This window comes from Rhynchophorus ferrugineus, unplaced genomic scaffold, assembly GCF_030347505.1.
Source record: "Rhynchophorus ferrugineus isolate W39M unplaced genomic scaffold, kcgeb_rfMv2 rfM3, whole genome shotgun sequence".
NCBI lineage: Eukaryota > Metazoa > Arthropoda > Insecta > Coleoptera > Curculionidae > Rhynchophorus > Rhynchophorus ferrugineus.
Window position 1 is genome coordinate 8,416,702 of NW_027472582.1, and position 20,243 is coordinate 8,436,944.

Genomic DNA, 20,243 nt, shown 5'->3' on the forward strand with positions numbered 1-20,243 from the left:
GCAACATTTGTAGCACTCGGTGTACTCACCTATCATAACGTCTTCTGATTATTACTTGTTCAGATCGGTGTAGTACGACCGCTGGAATACAGTTTCGAAACACTGAAGACGTGTGAAAATAGACTGTATCAAATAGGTTACCAGAAAGATGAAAAAAGGTGGAGAAGGACCCTGTGTTTCTTAATAAAAAGTGTTTGAGCCCAGTGCTTTTATCTTTTCAGTATGAAATATTAATATACTGCTCAGTAATGGTCCGAAAATGATTGTCTGTCTCTTATTTTTGATATCTTCACGAACATCAAGCATAATTATCAACATAAGATTTAATTTTATTGAAATATAATATCATTTATGAAATGCCATTAATGAAATGTTATACTAAAAGGCCTTCTTTTTAAGTAAAAAGGAACATCACAGTGTAACTTTAAAATGCCATATCAAAGGCTTTAATAGTTAAACTAATAAATGCCCAACGTTTAATCAAAGCAATACGGTATATGTATTTCTTTTGAAAAGCGTTTGGCTTACAATAATACCATGCGGTGTTACGAAATCTGAGAGCAAGACTATATATTGGATTAAATACTATCTACGTATACGTATCTACCCTATTATTTTTAAAACTTTTTTTTCAGAATAAAATATAAAAGTTAATGTCAGAAAGTCTTGTTAAATATACCATTTTTCTAAAATATAATAAATCCATAAAGCAAATAGCCTAGCTGTAAATTTGGCAACATCCGACGAATAGTTCCGAAAGTAGCCGAATCTCTCGACCACGATGATTTTTAATGTATGCTGTCGACAACGGTTAGTAACCATGCAATAAATAATAATAAAAAACTAATGTAATAGATACAATTTATGCAATTTATACCTTTATGAATAATTATAGCCATGCAGATTAGACGGATCAAGACACTATTATACGTTGCATACAGGATAATCTCCCTGGGTTTTATTAAAGCTTGTTAAAACGATATTGCGCTTTATTGGATACGCGATTATCGAATAAAAAAATCGCCAACACTCCAATAACGTCTAATCGCATAAAGGAAATGTTTATCATCAAGACGGTATCCAGATAGACATCTCCCTTCGATACGCGCGGGAATATTTTCCTTGTTGATGACGGTTCGACGTTCGAAATGATCATCGGACACGAAGCGTATAAACATCGGATATTAACGACATTCCGCGTCTCCGGTAATGGCGCGCATTGAAGGAAATTTTATACAAATCACCTTGTCAATTGCTTCAATGAAACGGTCGCGAAACAAAATCGCTAAACTTTTTAAAATATCGCCTTCTCGACGGAGTCGTGTTACCTGTAGGGGCGGCGAAGGGGCAGGAGTACGGCTTATTGCGTTTCAATATCTCTGATGACGATATTCTGTGTCCTTTTGTGTGAGCGAAAGAGAACGGAACAGTATCGATATCGGACTTATTGTGGCGATTTTAAGTATGGTGTCTGATTTACGTATCATAAAACATCATGTTTTACACATACATAATTTAAAAAACACCTTTTGTACCACTAATAGTGTTTGTACCAACAGGAGTGTCTTAATACACTGTCACTTAATATTCCTGTTTCCGTCAGGAGTAGTCGTCTCTTTTGCTGTATATCCTGATACATTCCTCCCAAGGTCTCATAGAGCACCCTCTGATTTTTCTCATCTCCGTCCTTCCTCCCCAGATTCATTTCACCTGTCCTGTATCCTCCATACGTTGTTGTACCAACTGAGGGTTGTGTCCTTTCAATGTTCTCTTCCACAAGATCAATAACCTAGATATTTTCTTATATCTTTAGGTTTTGCCCTGTCCATTTTTGTCACACCCTTTTCTTCACTCAAGTATTTTAGTTCTACTTATGTATCTTGCTTTTTTCCCTCCTTGGCAATGATCCACGTTTCGCAACTGTTTTTTCTTTATCTGGAATGACCATGATTATTTTAAAATTTAATTTCGTTTTTAATTTGTTAACACTGAGTAGACATAGTCTAAAAAGATATAAACTTCAGCAGTCGCTTCAACTTCTTCGTGACTAGGAGAATGATCCTTCTTAACCATTTTCATTTTTTCTGATCTCTGATTCTTCTTTAAGGGTAAAAAAAACCTGCGACTGCTATTGTGTTACTGTGCTACTGAAAAACTGCTGTGTTTCACTTCATAGTTTTTCCCAGTTTTTTAGTTCTTTTTTTTTAAATGTTACTTACTTTTGATATATGAATTGAATTAGTGTTGGAACTAGAACTTATAACTATTATATACCTCTCTGTTTCCTCTTTTGTAGTGAAATAATTAGTAGTTTATTGTAAAGCTGCCCGAAGGCTTCTATGTAAAATTTCGTCTATTATTGCTACGTGTTTCGGAGTTTTCTAAGTAAAAGTTCAATTTGTCTCGGCATCCTTTTTGATATCACTTTTATTGAAACATTTTTGGGGTTAGGGCTCCCGTTTACTATCTATATACTCTAAACTTCTTTACACGGTACTAATAATAAATGTCTTTTGAACTTATACTTCAAATAAATGTCTATTAATATTTTCTTCCCTTCCTCATATCTTTTTACTTATCTACCATTAAATATTATAAATTTTATTTGTTGCTTATCTTGCAATAGAACTGATTTTATTTCTTTTTAACTATTTCCAGTATTTATTTTACCAGGTCGATTCAGGAAACTCATTAATTATCTTAGTATATTATTAGGAAACTTGTTCTGAAACGAAATTGATAAAATCAAATATGTGACGAAACGGTGGCCAGGCTTCTTTGAATTTGAAGAAATGTAGTTAATTATTTTATGGTTAATTTTATTATACTGATATATCATAATTAATTATTATATTATATAGTTGAATGTTGTGATCGAAAAATAGTAAGATATATTGAATAATAAACATTGCTCATTACAATAATTATTCGATTTTCCATTCTCAATTTTGTTCCATTATCGTTCAGTTTGATATAGAATTGAATTTAATTTGCAAAATTAAAATAAACATTGAGTTTATACGCTCTTAGATAGAATTTCCTCACATGCTTAAGCATATTAGATGTATTATAATAGGTTTCTTGACAATATTCATAAATCAGTGATCTGTCCATTACTGCCTACAATTTATAATCTGAACAAACAAGAATAGTACAAGAACCAATAAACTAACTGGTCAATTGAAAAGTCCCCGGCCTGACACATAGATGGCGCTTCTAAAATTATATCCATATGTTTTTAGTTAGCCCTAACCCTCAAAAAATGCATGTATAAATTTGATCGCTGTCGGATCATTAGTTTGTGAATTTTAGCAGTTTGAGTGAAGCAACTTTGGTTATTGTGAAAAAATGGATAAAAAGGAATTTCGCGTGTTGATAAAATATTGCTTTTTAAAGGGAAAAAATACAGTTGAAGCAAAAACTTGGTTTGATGCCGAGTTTCCGGATACTGACCCATGAAATCCCTGATGAAAATCAACCGTCGGGGATTGGTGTGCTAAGTTTAGACGTGGTGAAATGAGCGCCGAAGACGGTGAACGCAGTGGATACCCAAAAGAGTTTGTTACCGATGAAAACATTTAAAAAATCCACAATATGATTTTGAATGACCGTAAATTTAAACTGAATGAAATTGCAGACCCTCTAAAAATATCAACTGAACGTGTAAAACGATTATTTGGGTATGAGAAAGCTCTGTGCAAAGTGGGTGCCGCGCGAGCTCACTTTTGACCAAAAATAACGGCGAGTTGATGATTCGGGAGATGATCAAGCGTGACAAACCCGAGTTTTTGCGTCGATACGTGATAATGGATGAAACATGGCTCCGTCATTTCACTCCGAAGTCCGAACTGTCGGCTCTCAAGGTTATGGCGTCTGTATTTTGGGATGCGCATTTCATTGACTACCTTGAAAAAGGAAGGACCATCAACAGCGACTATTACATAGTGTTATTATATATTATAGTGAAAACGATGGCAAAAAATTCATGAATTGGGCTTCGAATTGCTTCTTCATCCACCGCATTCTTCATATTTGGCCCTCAGTGACTATTTCCTGTTCTCAGATCTCAAAGGAATGCTCGCTGGGAAGAAATTTTCGTCGAATGGAGAGGTGATCGCCGAAACTGAGGTCTATATTGAAGTAAAGGACAAATTGTACTACAAAAATGGCATTGAAAAGTTGAAGGGTTGCTATAATCAGTTTACGACACTTGATGGGAATTATGTTGGCTAAAAAGAAAACTAATTTTGCCAAAAAAATGTTTTCCTATGGTAGACGGGGACTTTTGTGGACAGAGTGTCTACCAGATATATCACCTTCTGATTCCTACTTTTCAGATGTATGCAGCATAGCCAGCGGCTTCAAAATGCTGAAGAAATTCGAAAATGAAAAATGGATTGATTATAGAATCGTTGCGATCGTTCCTTCGACATGGTATTGAGATTTTTCTCAATAAATGACTATTTAAAGTGAATAAAATATTAGAGTTCATTCAAGAACCTGTTACATAATTATTAATGATTTCTATTTTATAGCTAACCGCTAGGGGTCCCTCTCGATAGGCCTCGTTCGATATATTAAAAAATATATAGAGGTACCGTTATATGGTGACACAAAAACAGAATTAATTTATATCTATTGTAGACGCCCCCAAGAAAAAGGATACCTCGAAACCAAACAAAATACCAATTTAACAACACGACAAGAACGAAATTTATTTGACGTTTTTTCGAAAATTTCTACTTATTGATTTACACCCGAACACTTTCACATCTGTCTTGACCGCCGTCCGTCTCTTTCTCTGCCCATGTCATACAGTCCTGATGCGTATCTTTCTCAGATATCTGCGCGATACCGTCTCCTTACGGGGGACTTTTCCTCCCTCCTAACGGGACTTTACCTTCATCTAGAGCTCGACGCGAGCGAGAACGACGAAAGTACGCGTTACGCCACGGCTTCACCGGGTGATATTTACGAGCGTGCTCGGCTCTGGATAAAATATTATTCCGTAGAACTTAACAATCATTTTCGGATGCGTTTCTACAGGCTGGTCTACCTGCAAATTAAGATTTATAACTATATTAACCCGACGCGGTGTTTAAGAATTTATTGATACCGACCCGCAAGGACATAGATACGGGTGGGAGATGATGCTGATAAAAAAGGAAGAAATTTAGTTGGATTTATTTTGACGGCTATTCGCTGTTGTAACGGTGAACGGTGGTTTTATTGCTTCTAAAGACAAGACACTGTACATTTATTGCTTGGGATCATCTTGATCATGATTGCGGTCTGATTTGGAGTAAATATATTATTTTCTTTCGTATTTGGATAAGAAAAATAGGATTTTGCGGTTTAAAACTCTTTGCGAACAGATTTTATTGTTAAATATAATGTCACTAAACTTTACCAGATACTCTAGGGCCGATTAATTACACCATAGCTCACCATAGCTTTTAGATATTGACTGTCACTTAGGAAATCAGGAAAATCGGAAGAAGACATGACTATATTCTCATATCAACATCCAAGTATTGCAATTATTATATAACACATACTCAAAATAGTCAAACCATTTGATTTTCGGTAGGTCTCCCTAGTAATCAAAATTTATAATTCAACGTTGTCGCATTAAACTTGAAATAGTTTTGATTTATTATGATTCTGACACAATAAAATACTAATGTGTGTAAAGAAGTAAAACAAAACTAACGTTGCCGGCTTGGTTGGCGCAGTGGTAAAGGCGACAGGACAGTTCTTCCACTGTTGCGCTAGTCCCGGGTTCGAATCCTGCTGGGGCATGGTCTTAAATGTATGCTTGTGATTGTTTAACATTTCTGCTTCTCCTTAGGCAAGAGTATAAATCCGACAAGGAAAATGATCCCAGTCACACCAGTAACCAGGCTGGGTCAGACCGGATGTCTTCTGGGATGATTTCTGAGTTGGTCACTCGCCAGTCAGTAGGCTCAATTTCGAGGATCGTAATTCGGAGCCCACGTTAAACTGTAGGTCCAGTCCAGATAAACCCTCGTTGGTAAAGGAGACTTTAAAATATACAAAAAAAACTTTATCAAATATAATTTATTTTGACATTATATTAATTCAATGCATATATTTTCGAAGGACTTAAATTACTGTTAATGAAACAGCCATAATAGTTTGTAGGTTATAGTTCCTGTGTTTATGTGTTAAGTCAGTGTCTTCTGTTCTGTCATATCTGTGTACATTTCCATTATAAAATTAGATTTAATCTCTACATTTCTGCAAAACATTACTATTAATTGTCTCCTTATAAATTGTCATGTATATTCTAACTAATTATAAATATATTTATATATATATATATATATATATATATATATATATATATAAATATTTCATACTTTACAGTTATCCTATATTATACACTCACTATTATATACTCAGCTTTAGTTGTTTCTGCTCTTATCGCTCTGGACAAAAAAAATGTTTCAGCCTCGTACAATTATCTAAAGAAAAGATAAGTAAGTTTGGTTTTCATGAAAAGTTTATTAGTCTTTACATTTTCTATTCGTTATGATTGAAAAATGATATCGGCTAAATGGTGAATATTGTCTTTAAGATGTTGAATTACTTGGCGCTTATTCACATAAAGTTTTAATTTTAAAAAACCCAATAAGAAAAAGTCTGATGCCGTTAAATCCGGAGATCTCGCATGACCAATAATTTAATTTTTGAACGAGCTGTATGTGTTGTGGCCCCATCTTGCTGAAACCACATGATATTTAGTCCTTGCTCTTCCATATCAGGCACAAGAAAATTTCTTGTGTTGTTGAAATTTGTTGAAAATACCTTGGTTATTTTCAAAAATAAATAGGGACCAACGATGTTTCCAGCATGAATGCCACACCATACAGTTATTTTTAGTGGATACATTAATGTTTAATGAATTAATAGAGGGTTCTCCGTTCCCCAAAACCGACTGTTCTGTTTATTGACGTGGTTACTGAGAAGAAAATAGGCTTCATCGCTCATTGTCAATTTAGAAGAAAAATCTTCCAGACAGCCTTAGGATTGCATTACTGTATTCAACCCGTTGATCAAGATCTCTCGGTAGCAATTTTTGGACTAATGCAATTTTGTACGGTAACATTTTCAAAATTGCCCTTAAGCTGCGCGCAGAAATATGTAACTGGGAAGCGCGCCTTCGAATGGATGTTTCTGCAATATTATCGCGTACCAGAGCCACATTTTCGGCGTTACGAGACTTCCAGAACGAGATCTGTCGGCTGTCATGCCATACTGTCGAAAATTCTCATGTAAACGTTAAATTGTCGTTTTGTGAGGCATTGAACGATTATTTTCAATACGTATTGTCACTATTTGTCCTGGCTCTTGTGGCGTATATTTATCCATAATAAAATTTAGGCATCTATACAATACAATGGTTAAAACGTAACTGAGCAAAACGTCACAAAACAAAATGGCGCCTAATCAAAATGGTAGCGGGACTTTCGCCACATATTTTTGTATCAAAAATACCGAAAGTAATACGTTTGGTTAGTTAGCAATTGTTTACATGTAAACTTCGCCTTTTCACTAATGGTCATCGCTGATCAAAACACAAGCACGCACCTATTAGATGATGTTACCATCACCCCGTTAAAAAAATATGGTTTACTTCAATTGACATCTCACCGTACCATAGTAAAACACAATTTTTTGACAAAATTAGTTTTTTTTATTCAACATAATTCCTTTCAAGAGTGATACACTGATTATAGCGACCCTCCAACTTTTCGATACCATTTTTGTAGTACGATTTGTTCTTTGCTTCAAAATAGGCTTCAGTTTCGGATGAGGAAGTAATTTGAAGCCCAATTCACGGATCACGGGTCTTGGTGAAGTAGCACTCTCTTTTTCTTCAAATGCGGCCGTTTTCGGCGATTTCGTTCTTCAAACGATCCAATAACGCTATATATCAGTCGCTGTCAATGGTCCATCCTTTGTCAAGGTAGCTAATGAAAATTATTCCATGCGCATACCAAAATACAGATGCCATAACATTGCCAGCCGACTGTTGCATTTTCCCACGATTTCGAGCGGGTTCATCGTGTTCAGTCCACTTGGATGACTATCGATTGGACTGCAGAGTGAAACGATGAAGCCATGTTTCATCCCTTGTCACATATCGTCATAAAAACTCGGGTTTATTACGCTTGATCATCTTCAAACACTGCTCCGAATCATCAACTCGTTGCTGTTTTCGGTCAAAATTGAGATCCCGCGGAACAGAACTTTCTCATAGCCAAATAGTTGTGAATTATATGCAGTACACGTAACTTTGATATCATTAGAGTGTCTGTTCTTTCATTCAATTTTAAATTACGTTCATTCAAAATTATTTTGTGAATTTTTTAAATGTTTTCATTGGTAAGAAACTCTTTTGGGTGTCCACTGCGTTCACCGTCTTCGATGCTCATTTCACAACGTCTAGACTTAGTATACCAATCTTTGATGATTGGTTTTCCTGGAGCAGTGTCCGGAAACTCGGCATCAATCCAAGTTGTTGCTTCAACTGTATTTTTCCCTTCAAAAAACAATATTTTACACGCGAAATTACATTTTATCCATTTTTTTCACAATAACAAAAGTTGCTTCACTCAAAATGTTATAATTCACAAACTAATGATCCGACGCTTGTCAAATTTATACATGCATCTTTTGAGGGTCAGGGCTAACTAAAAAATATATGGATTTAATTCTAGTAGCGCCATGTATGTGTCAGGCCGTGGACATTTGACCTGTTACGTGTTTCCATCGACTTATTGAGTATTGGAGACATCAATATATTTTCTTCATATACTCTAAGTGGATATATAAGAAATAATATTTAGATCAATAAAATCAATTAAAAGTCTCTCTATATATGACTGTTTCTGCGTAATATATATGAGCGCTTATGCGAACTGAATTATTTAATGCATAAATATTTTGACAGCACCCCGTATGGGAATGTATAGCGTGTAGCAGTTACCACCCCAAGCGCACAACAGGTGGATTGCTAAATTGTCAGATATTCTCCGTGCACGCGGACTTCTCGACGCCAGCAGCTCAATCTTCTTCGCGAGGCTGTAAGACCAGTTCGGGGCCGTTCGAGCAGTGGATCTCCATCATTTTCTGAAACTGAGTCGAACTAATTGAGAGCATACCGTCGCCCATGGAGAAACTTATTGAAAATTTTGATTTGTGGCGAAAGGCGCCGTCAGTCTTCTTTTTTCCACGATATTTTTGCTTGGAATCATAGCCGTACATGGAGAAGTTTAAGAATTTTGCGATTTGCCGTCTTTGTCGAATTAACAATGTCAAATTATTCCACGTCATAAACGTATACATTTGACAGCTGTCGGATCATTAGTTTGCGAATTATAGCATTTCGAGTGAAGCCACTTTTGTATATTGTGAAAAAAATGGATAAAAAGAAATTTCGTGTTGATAAAATATTGCTTTTTGAAGGGAACAAGTATAGTTGTAGCAAAAACTTGGCTTGATGCCGAGTTTCCGGACAATGCCTCAGGAAAATCAACCATTAAGGATTGATATGCCCAATCAAGCTATTGGTATCAAGATTAGACGTGGTGAAATGAGCACCGAAGACGGTGAACGCAGTGGACGCCCAAAAGAGGTTGTTACCGACAAAAAAATTTTAAAAATCCACAAAAGGATTTTGAATGACCGTAAATTGAAATTCAATGAAATAGAAGACACTCTAAAGATATCAACTAAACGTGTAAATTGTATCATCCACGAATATTTGGGTATGAGAAAGCTCTGTGCAAAATGGGTGCCGCGCAAGGTCACTTTTGACCAAAAATAACAACGAGTTGATGATTCGGAGCATTGTTTAAGGATGATCAAGCGTGATAAACCCGAATTTTTCCATCGATATGTGACAATGGATTAAACCTGGCTCCATTATTTCACTCCGAAGTTCAATCGACAGTTTTCCGAATAGACTGTAAACGATGAACCCGCTCCAAAGCGTGGGAAAACGCAACAGTCAGCTGGCAAGGCTCTGGCACCTGTATTTTGGGATGCGCATGGGATAATTTTCATTTACTACCTTGAAAAAGGGAGGACCATCAAAAGCGACTTTTGCATAGTGTTATTGGACCGTTTGAAGGACGAAATTCCAATTCTGGCCGCCGGCGACTATTTCCTGTTGTCAGATCTCAAAAGATTGCTCGCTGGAAGGAGATTTTCGTTGAATGAAGAGGCCATCACCGAAACTGTGGCCTATTTTGAAGCAAATTATAAATCGTATTACAAAAATGGTATCGAATAGTTGGAGCGTCACTATAATCATTGCGTCACCCAGGATGGGAATTATATTGTATAAAAAAACTAATTTTGCCAAAAAGAAAAGAAAAAAGAAGAAAACTTTTACTATGGTAGGCCGGGAACTTTTCAAATTGACTTGTTTTATCAATATAATTTTATGACATGTACAAAAAATTAAATTACCAACAAAACTAATCTAAATGAATATAACTGTTTGGGCTCGGCACCGAGTTCAAAGTAGTTAATCAGTTGGTAGTAGTAAAAAAAATATTCTAAATAGATAAATAGGTTTAGGTAGGTATTAAGCTAAATTGTGTGTATATAGTAGAATATAATATACGTGTAGTAGATAGGTTAAATAAGGTTTTGTTTATTTTTATTTAGTTATTACAACGATTATTATGTATATATTTTTTAATAATGTTTTCTTTTGTGTTAAAAATCTTAGTTTCATTTTTTTAAAATTTTTAGTGAGTTTCTTATTTATTTTATGAAATCGGCTCTATTTGTTTGTTAAAAATATTTTATATATACAAACGAATGTTTTTCCTTATATAGGTTAGTATCATAATTATGTAATATATAATTTTTTTTAACTAGAACTGTTGACTAGGGCAATATAACATATAAAAAATAATGGAAAAAAGGGTTATAAATATGGACGCCACTGATCACTCTAGAAAGGGTAATTTATTGATGTTAAATGCAGGAACGATTGCTCGTTTCGATTTTCAATATGATGCTCCATATCCCTTAATTAGATCTGGTTCGTTTAATATACGTTAGTGCAGATGGACTACGTATATTATAATAACTCCCAGTGAAACTCAATCTTTCAAACGATAGCTCAACATCTGATTCCTTAGCCTTGGGTTACTCTGAAATATCGATCAATGTATATCAGAAATTGTGCGTTTAAGCCTCATTAGCGTTAGCCCTGAAGAAAGAGTGAAATTATAAGAACCGTTCAGGATGGAATCTGATTACTAATCTTGGGAATCATTATCTGAAATACACGAAAGTTTGGTGATAAAAGCAGTTTTTTTAAATTAAAAAGGAAAGCTCAAGTTTATAACATACACAATATTAACTATGATTGTGAGTATCATCTGGATCATCTATAGTATCTAGGATATATAGAGACTTTTATACTAGTTTGTTGTTAAAGTATTCAACAAACATAAGTAATGAAAAATGTAGGGTTAGCAATGAAATATTGTGTTTTAATTAAAAACTATATTATTTTAATATAAATAAGTGGGAACTTATTGGAACGACTGTACAGGCAACACTGTTGGTAGAATCCTATTTGAATATAACCAATACTATTATACTATCAAATCACTAGTCACGTCGCATCATCAGGCACCACACCAATTCCTTAGAACATCTAGTGTCGCTTCATATAACAACTCGCCCCTGCTTATTTCGCTTGCACTATCGTCAAAACGAGACGACAATCGTCATGTTGTCTGTAAGTACATTTTGTACTGTATTGATTGTAACCACAATGAAATTCATGTCACTCCAGAGACTAGGTAAACTATGTTGGATACGACCTAATGCCTTCTGGAATACTAAAAATTTAATCCAATTTAGGAATGCGTTCCTATATCCTTGTTCCAAAATCATGTAATTATAGACACATAAAAGATAAAAGAGGTGTCATAATAGGTAAAGATAAAAATATAAAGAATTGATATTGAATATAATATATTGGTTGATATATAAAGAATTGATAAAATGGTTATTTTCAGGAATTGCTTGATCCACATGAATCAACCTGCAAAACTATATCGACCAACTAGTGTAAAAAGCAAGAGCCTAGAGGAGATAAAAATTGAAAAACTACTAAGTATAGTGACAAAATTGAAAACCGGTATAGCACATGGCCAAGAATCAGAAGGCTGCTGAATTATTTCTGGAAACTTATAATAGACCATGAAAAGAGGAAATAATCGCACAGGATTGGCGAATAACACTTATTTTTGCGACACATAAAAAGGCAAAATAACACAGATTAATAATTATAGAGAGATAAAATTATCGTATATAACCATAAAGATGTATGAACAAATAATAGAAAATCATCTAAAATCAGTGGTCAATAAGACGCTAGCAGATTCACACAGTGGATTCCCAAAGGGCAGATTTAGACAAGACTATATATATGGCGAAGAGAATATATATGGCATATATATTAAATATGAATATATATGGCTTCCCGCAACTGAGATTACTCGGCAATAATTCAAACATTTTCAACGCACTGAAAATACTTTTTGTTAGGATACATTAAAAATCATCGTGGTCCGGTAGATTAACGCGCGTCCCCAGTGTTAAAAATATTTGAATATTCTCAATATTGCTTGGGACGTAATGAGTAGGGCTGTGTCGTACCTATAACCAAATTTCTGGTCTCGGCAATGCCCAACGTTTAATCAAATGCAATACGGTACATCGCCATTTCTTTTGAGAAATGCCTGGCGTGTATTACTATGCAGTGTTGCCAAATCTAAGGGCAAGACTATATATTGCACTAAATACTAAGAAAATGTATCTACTCTATTATTATTATTTTGTCTCAAAACAAATATAAAAATAAATAAATGTTAATGTCAGAAAGTCTTGTTAAATATATTATTTTTCTAAAATAAAATACATCGCAAAAGCAAATAACCTTGCTGTAAAGTTGGCAACATCGACTTTTAGAATTTCGGCTAGCGGCGAGTAGATTGCGCCGACGAATATACGAATAGTTCCGAAGGTAGCCGAATCTCCAGACCACGATGATTTTTAATGAATACTCTTTTTGTTAACAATAATATCATCTGTTGTAAATTTTTAGATATTAATTTATAGGCGTATATATATTTAAATATATATAGTGTGATAGATACATATTTAGTGTGAGAAAATTATTATATTGTTCATATGTGTAAAAAGTTCTGTAAGATAACATAATCCGTAATAATACGGACCATTATACACCTGATTGTCATTATTGTCGTTTCCGTTGTGTAGCTGAAGTAAATTTACAACCCCCGACCGATGGTGCCGCTATCTACCTACCCCATGTTTGCGGTGAACAGGTGCCCCGAACAAAAAGGCTGTATTGAACGGCGTGTTTACTCTATTTATTATTATTTATTAGTACGGAAACAGGTTCATAAGACCCAGAACTGTTAACTTAGGATGTTTGAGGATACGCTGCGGTGGTGTGAACGTTTAAGATATCAATATGCTCTTTTTTCTAGGCGTCCGTGCCGACTGTATGTCAACAGGTGCAAGATTGAGTCGATTACATGTTTTCGTTTGTTATCTACAAATATAGGTTCATGATTCCTTGGCTAATTGGTGACCTATAAGATATGGTATTTTTATTATTAAACTATTGGTATTGCTTATGCATTTTCCTGATTTTTTTTTTAAATTATACATTACTTGTCACTAAACTATCTTAATTTTTTTATTTAAAATACTCATTTTACTTAATATACGTTGGTAATTCCTAAACTAATTATAAGATGTCTATAAACATGTATTCATGACTGAGTAACTGTTAATAATTTGAGATATTGATGGAAATAAAAAAGTATTCTTTGTTTATATTTAATTCGTTATTTATTTAACGAGATTTATTTTTAGAATTTTAAAATCTGGCTGATCGAATGAAGAAGTTGAAAGTGACTTAGATTGACTTATACAATTTGGCTTCGTCAATTAAACTCTGTAACAGAAAATAGCTTATTAGTTGTCGTATAGTTTATTTTAGAGACGTAAGTGAAACAACAACTTCTTAATAACGAAGTAAATGTCTTCAGAAATTAATATCAAAATCCTTTGGGCATCATGAGCTTGAAAGGCTGAATAAATCAACGCTACTTCAATTAAACAAATAAAAACAGCATTTTAACCTCTTTATATCAAACCCACCACTCACTCATTCATTTATTACAGGCTATAAAAGAGGCTTCATTGTGATAATGGTACAGTACCTGTACGAAGGGCAAGGCATAGTAAACGTACCGGGAAAATATCTCAGAAAATTTTCAATCTATAAACATGTGACCAAGGCAATTGTTCACAAAGGTAAATATCAGAAAAATAGTATTTTATTCTGATCAGCGAATTGAAAACATTGGATATAATGTAGTTCAGATGTTTATCTATTCAGTGTTTATTAATTTTTGTCTTTATCATATACATTGCTGCTACACATTGCTGATCCGCTCATACGAAGAGGATGACCTTATAGCCATGGATAATCCATTTCAGTGTCAATGTGGTAGTAGATTAATCATCGTCATATATTTGGATATTTCTCATCACATATTAAGGTCTGAAAACAACACACCCATCACGTGCTAAGCTGCCTGAAACTTTGAACTTTCAACGAGTGAAGTTTTCGTCCAGTAAGTTTTGGAATTCATTGTCTTGGAATTTTTTTGATTTTTCAGCCCGTACTTTATTATTAACATGATAATCAGTGTTTCTAAATTTTTGAAACCAAAATCGACATTTGGGATATAACGAAACCGCTTCACCATAAGTTTGGTGATCTTTAGCAGCAGATTATGCAAATCAAATAATGAAAGCTATGAAAGTCAATAAAGTAATTTGGAAGTTCCATGGTTAGTGTTCGTATAAACTGAAGATGTCTATAATACTACATGGAATACTGTTACTTTATATAGAGAAATGCCAGAGCTTTCGAATTTTAATAGTTGTTTATATTGATATATCGGATTTTCACCTTTTTAGTGCAATAGAAAACAACTCAGAATTTTTTCGCAGGTCAATAATCTCGCTCTTATTACCTAAATCTATAGAATATCATAGATTCAGATATTAGATTTTCCACAAATGTTTATTAATTTTTTTTTCAAAAATATAGATATATAGCAGGTCAATTGAAAAGTCCACAGCCTACCATAGTAAAACATATTTTTTGGCTAAATTAGGTAATTTTTTTTATTCGACATAACTCCCTTCAAGGGTGAAACACTGATTATAGCGGCCCTCCAATTTTTGGATATAATTTTTGTAGTACCATTTGTCTTTTGCTTCAAAATAGGCCTCAGTTTCGGCGATCACCTCTTCATTCGACAATAATGTCTTCACAGCGAGCATTACTTTTAGATCTGAGAACAGGAAATAGTCGTTGGGGGCCAGATCTGGAGAATACGGTGGATGAAACAATTTGAAGCACAATTCATGGATTTTTGCCATCGTTTTCAGCGACTTGTGAGACGGTGCATTGTCTTGGTGAAGCAACTTCAGTTTTTCTTCAAATGTGGCCGTTTTTCGGCGATATCATCCTTCAAACGGTCCAATAACGCTATGTAACAATTGCTGTTGATGGTTCGTCCTTTTTCAAGGTAGTCAATGAAAATTGTTTCATGCGTATCCCAAAATACAGACGCCATAACCTTGCCAGTCGACTGTTGAGTTTTCCGACTCTTTGGAGTGGATTCATCGTGTGCAGACCACTCGGATGACCGCCCATTGGACTTCGGAGTGAAATGATAGTGCCATGTTTCATCCATTGACACATATCGATGCAAAAACTCGGGTTTATTACACTTGATCATCTTCAAGCACTGCTCCGAATCATCAACTCGTCGTTGTATTTGGTCAAAAGTGAGGTCGCGCCACCCACTTTGCACAGAGCTTTCTCATATCCAAATATTCGTAAATGAAATAATGTACACGTTCAGTTAATATCTTTGGAGTGTATACTATTCCATTTAATTTCAATTTACGGTCATTCAAAATCATTTTGTGGATTTTTTAAATGTTTTCGTCTGTAACCACCTCTTTTGGGCATTCACTGCGTTTACCGTCTTCGGCGCTCATTTCACCACGTCTAAACTTAGCTTACCAATACTTGACGGTTGATTTTCCTTTGGGCAGTGTCCGGCATCAAGTTAAGTTTTTGCTTCAACTGTATCTTTCCTTTCAAAAAACAATATTAACATGCGAAATTTCTTTTTATCCATTGTTTTTACAATTACAAAAGTGACTTCACACAAAACGCTATAGTTTACAAATTTATCTAATTTATCAAATTTCAAATCTATACACGCATATCTCTTGAGGATTAGGGGTAACTAAAAAACATATGGATTTAATTTTTGTAGCGCCATCTATGTGTCATTCCGGGGACCTTTCAACTGACCTGTTATATTGGATTATTTATATTATATTATAGATATTTTCTGGCCGATATTTTTTATTTTTTTTTGTAAGTCTCGATAGCTGTAATTGACTAGGGTTTTTGAAAGAAATCATCATACGTTTTCTGATAAGACTTCCCCGCGGTTATTCAAAATATTTTTTGATAATAAATAGGATCGGAACGGAAGAAGTTCGATATGAAAACATAAGGTTTTTGAATTCTTCCCGGAAAACCAAAGAATTTTACGTAGAAAAGTAGGGCTGGAGTTACGTAATTTCGATTGTCTGATATATCGATATTGTTCTGCGCGACCGACATCTCTAGCCTACCTGTTTCGATTCGGAGAAAGTAAGATCATCAGGATCGATGCTATTGGCAACCGAACGCGGACGTACCCGAGCCGTCTTCAGCTAAGTGACAATCGCCAGCTGAACGCTTCGGAAGAGCGGCATGGTTGGCCGGTCGCCGTCCACTCAAGCATAATTCAGTAATTTAAAACTGGCGCGTCTCGCTTCGGCCGATAATTTATCCGGAGAGGCGCGAAGGTCCTTTATTTATAAATTTTCTTTTTATCTCATTTTTAAATAGTCATATGACGGGAGCGAGAGAGGTAGAGAGGACGGAGCGAGACCGGACCAGCTGATGTATTTGTCCGTGCGCGACCGGCCGACACGTATCTGAATTATGGTCGCCGATTCCGAATTCCACGTTCAACGTCGACCATCGTAAGTTATGGACCCAAAGCTGGAGCACCGGCTACCACCTCATTATTAATTACGTAGCCGGGACCTCGGCCCGATACTGGAACCCTTGCCGATACGTGGCTTATTCAACGAGGTTCGCCGATTTCAATATAACGAGGAATTTTGCATATCTCGCGCCGGCTTCTTCCACTTTAGCGCAACAGAAACGCGCTGCTTCTAACTAGCAACGTTTATCGTCCAATATTCGAATCGTTTCGCACATAACCAATTCATAGTTACCATTGGAACTTGGTCTAGCATATATTTTATGAGCGATATCCGTTGGAGAAAATACAAGGTATCAATGTGCGCATTCATTCGCACCAAGTTATTTTTTACGTTTATATTCAGGTCAATATTCAATCTATAATTCAGATAAGACCGATCCGTATGATTGAAGATATTACGAGTATTTCGTTCTACATATTACATCGTAACTGTAAAATTAATTATTAGAATACACCTAGATAAGATACAGTTACTACTATTTCAACTAAAATAATGAATTTCCAAGAAAATATTTTTTTAAATCAATTTATTACATTGTTATCAGTCGTTGCCGACTAACCCACAATTTGACAATACAATAAATTAAATCTAGGTAATCTAGTAATCTAGGTATTAATACTAGGCTATAGATAGGAATACTCATCGGCCCAATCTTAGTTTCTGGTGTTCTATTAAATGGATCCCACTCTAATACACTACACAAGATCAAATGGTTTTATTCTTTTGAGTCTGTGTCCTGTTCTGGTGTCAGAACATGAAAATGGAGTCTGTCCTCATGTGACAGTAGATATCTGAAGATCTCGATATCAATAATCAGTCCGGTAGTACCTCGGTGCACCTACAGTATTTCTCAGGACATTGTTCTGGAAAACTTGTATTGTTTTTATATTAGTTTTCGCGGAAAATCCATAATAGTTATACTCCGTATGTACATAAGTTTCTACCATTTGCTTACATAATAATATCCTATGTTTTAACTCCAGTCCTTCCCTTTTCTTTTTACATTTTCCTTCCAGCGAAATTTTGGTTGAAGATTCATTCTGAGATACTTAACGTTGTTGTTATATGGAACGATAATAAATATATGCCAGTATTGATATAACCATGCATATTCGCATATCATTGATGTACTTCTTTATATTTGATTTTTTCGATCTACCTATATACTTTAAAGTTACTTTGTAGGACAGAAATGAGACAGAAACTCTTAATTCAAACCTGTAATGTGAACAATTGTAACATCAGAAAGAAGTAAACTTTCAGGAGCGGCTAAGTGACACAACTAAAAGAAGTTAAAATATAGGAAAATTGTTAATTGGAAGAAAATCACATTTATCAGTATGTAATAAATCGCCATTTTACAAACAAATACTACAGGACCGATTACTTACATGGAGATCTTCAGATACGAACTGTCACTCAGGAAATCAAGAGACTTGCAAGGAGGCATAAGGATAGACTTCATTCTCATGTCAGTATGGAAGCCAAATCTTGAATAGCACCATAATAGCTAATTTCCTTTATGATACTTGGACGGTAGGTCCTTTCATGTGAGGATCGGTGACGCAGTGTCCTCTCGTAAACAGATTTCCGCAGGGGTCCCGCAAGGATGGATTTCCCACTCCACATACATTCCCACATAGCATTTTATGCAGCTGTTACGGCTTTCTTCACAACCGGTTGTAGTCAGGACGCTATTCGCGACAGACTTCGAGTCCAACTGAATCAGGCGATTGCGTGGTACAAATTCTGGCGGCTGCACATAAACCCGAGCAAAATTGTTCAAGTCTATTCTGTTCCACCGCACGGAATTTCGCACCTATAGCCTCGAAATTGATAAAGTCCCTATGCTCTGGCTCCAGAAAGTTTCGTACCTCGGTCTCCAGTTCGACCACAGATTCGAATGGTCAGCTCCCAATTCCCAGAAAGCGACTATCTACAAAATGCTAGTCCGTCCAGTCTGCCTCTATGGAGTACAAGTATGTCTCTGAGAGACAACTTGAACTACTCCAAGTGTTCTAATCTAAAAAAGTCCGCGCGTTACTCAATGCTCCATGGTTGTTGACGAACGTCAACATTCACCTCGAATCAGGCATCCCGTTTGTGAAGAATTTCACGAATATGCTCAGTGCAAGGTCCTCCATAGGCGCCTTAGAACACGACAACACCTTGTTTAAATCCCTACCCGTCCACAAACCTCAGTAGTAAACCAACTACGACAATCCCAATCGTAACGCAGGGTCCAGGTAACGCAGGTTCTCTGTCGCTCGCAAAACACTCCCTATCCGGAATCCGAAGCGACGACAGCAAAAGACTATTTGGTTCTAGCTGGTCATCATGGAATAAGAAAAAAAAAGTGATAAATTAAACGGCGATGGGTTTACCTGCAGATGGGGCTTGGGCAGTCGATGGTGGCACGTCTAAACTGAACGGTGGTCAGTCACTGAATAATCGAAAGTACTGTTCAATAATCTTCCAGATAAACGTATCGGGATTGCCAGAATTCGTTATCGTGTACTAGTTGGCGCTACTGGCACCCGCCCATGTTCAATATCAGGAATTATATTTCTGGGTATATTCTAGACTGTTATTCCACGATGTTAAATTCGACATGCCTCAAGATCGCTACATATTATTTGCTAAATTTCGTCTCCGGTGAAATAAGCATATATAAACAGTAAAACATCACACATAATGAAATGAAGCTAAAATGTTATTAACGAATCATCTATTATATTCTGTTCAGGTCCAAGTACTCTTTAATGATGTAATAATATAGTGTACATCCATCACGAAACAACTTTTGCACCACGAAATACTATTTATTGGAGAAGTCTAATGGAATAATTATGGATTAATTTTTAGTGGAGCTAATATTAAAGTGTACAGCACATTCACGTTATTTGCATAAACTGGCAATTTATTAAATATGACTGTGGGAGAATTAATGGTCATTGTACGTAAACTATCACCGAAGATATTCGATTCCG

The 20,243-nt window shown here is 35.4% G+C and overlaps 1 long non-coding RNA gene across 1 annotated transcript in view; it reads left to right on the plus strand.

The window, feature by feature from the left end:
* The window catches only part of LOC143193554 (uncharacterized), a 30,115-nt gene extending 11,352 nt beyond the window's left edge, over positions 1 to 18,763 (plus strand). Inside the window, exons 2-3 of the long non-coding RNA XR_013005053.1 lie at positions 14,281 to 14,412; positions 14,599 to 18,763. This is a non-coding gene — a long non-coding RNA (uncharacterized LOC143193554). The remainder of the gene's footprint in view (positions 1 to 14,280; positions 14,413 to 14,598) is intronic.
* The last annotated feature ends 1,480 nt before the right edge of the window (positions 18,764 to 20,243 follow it).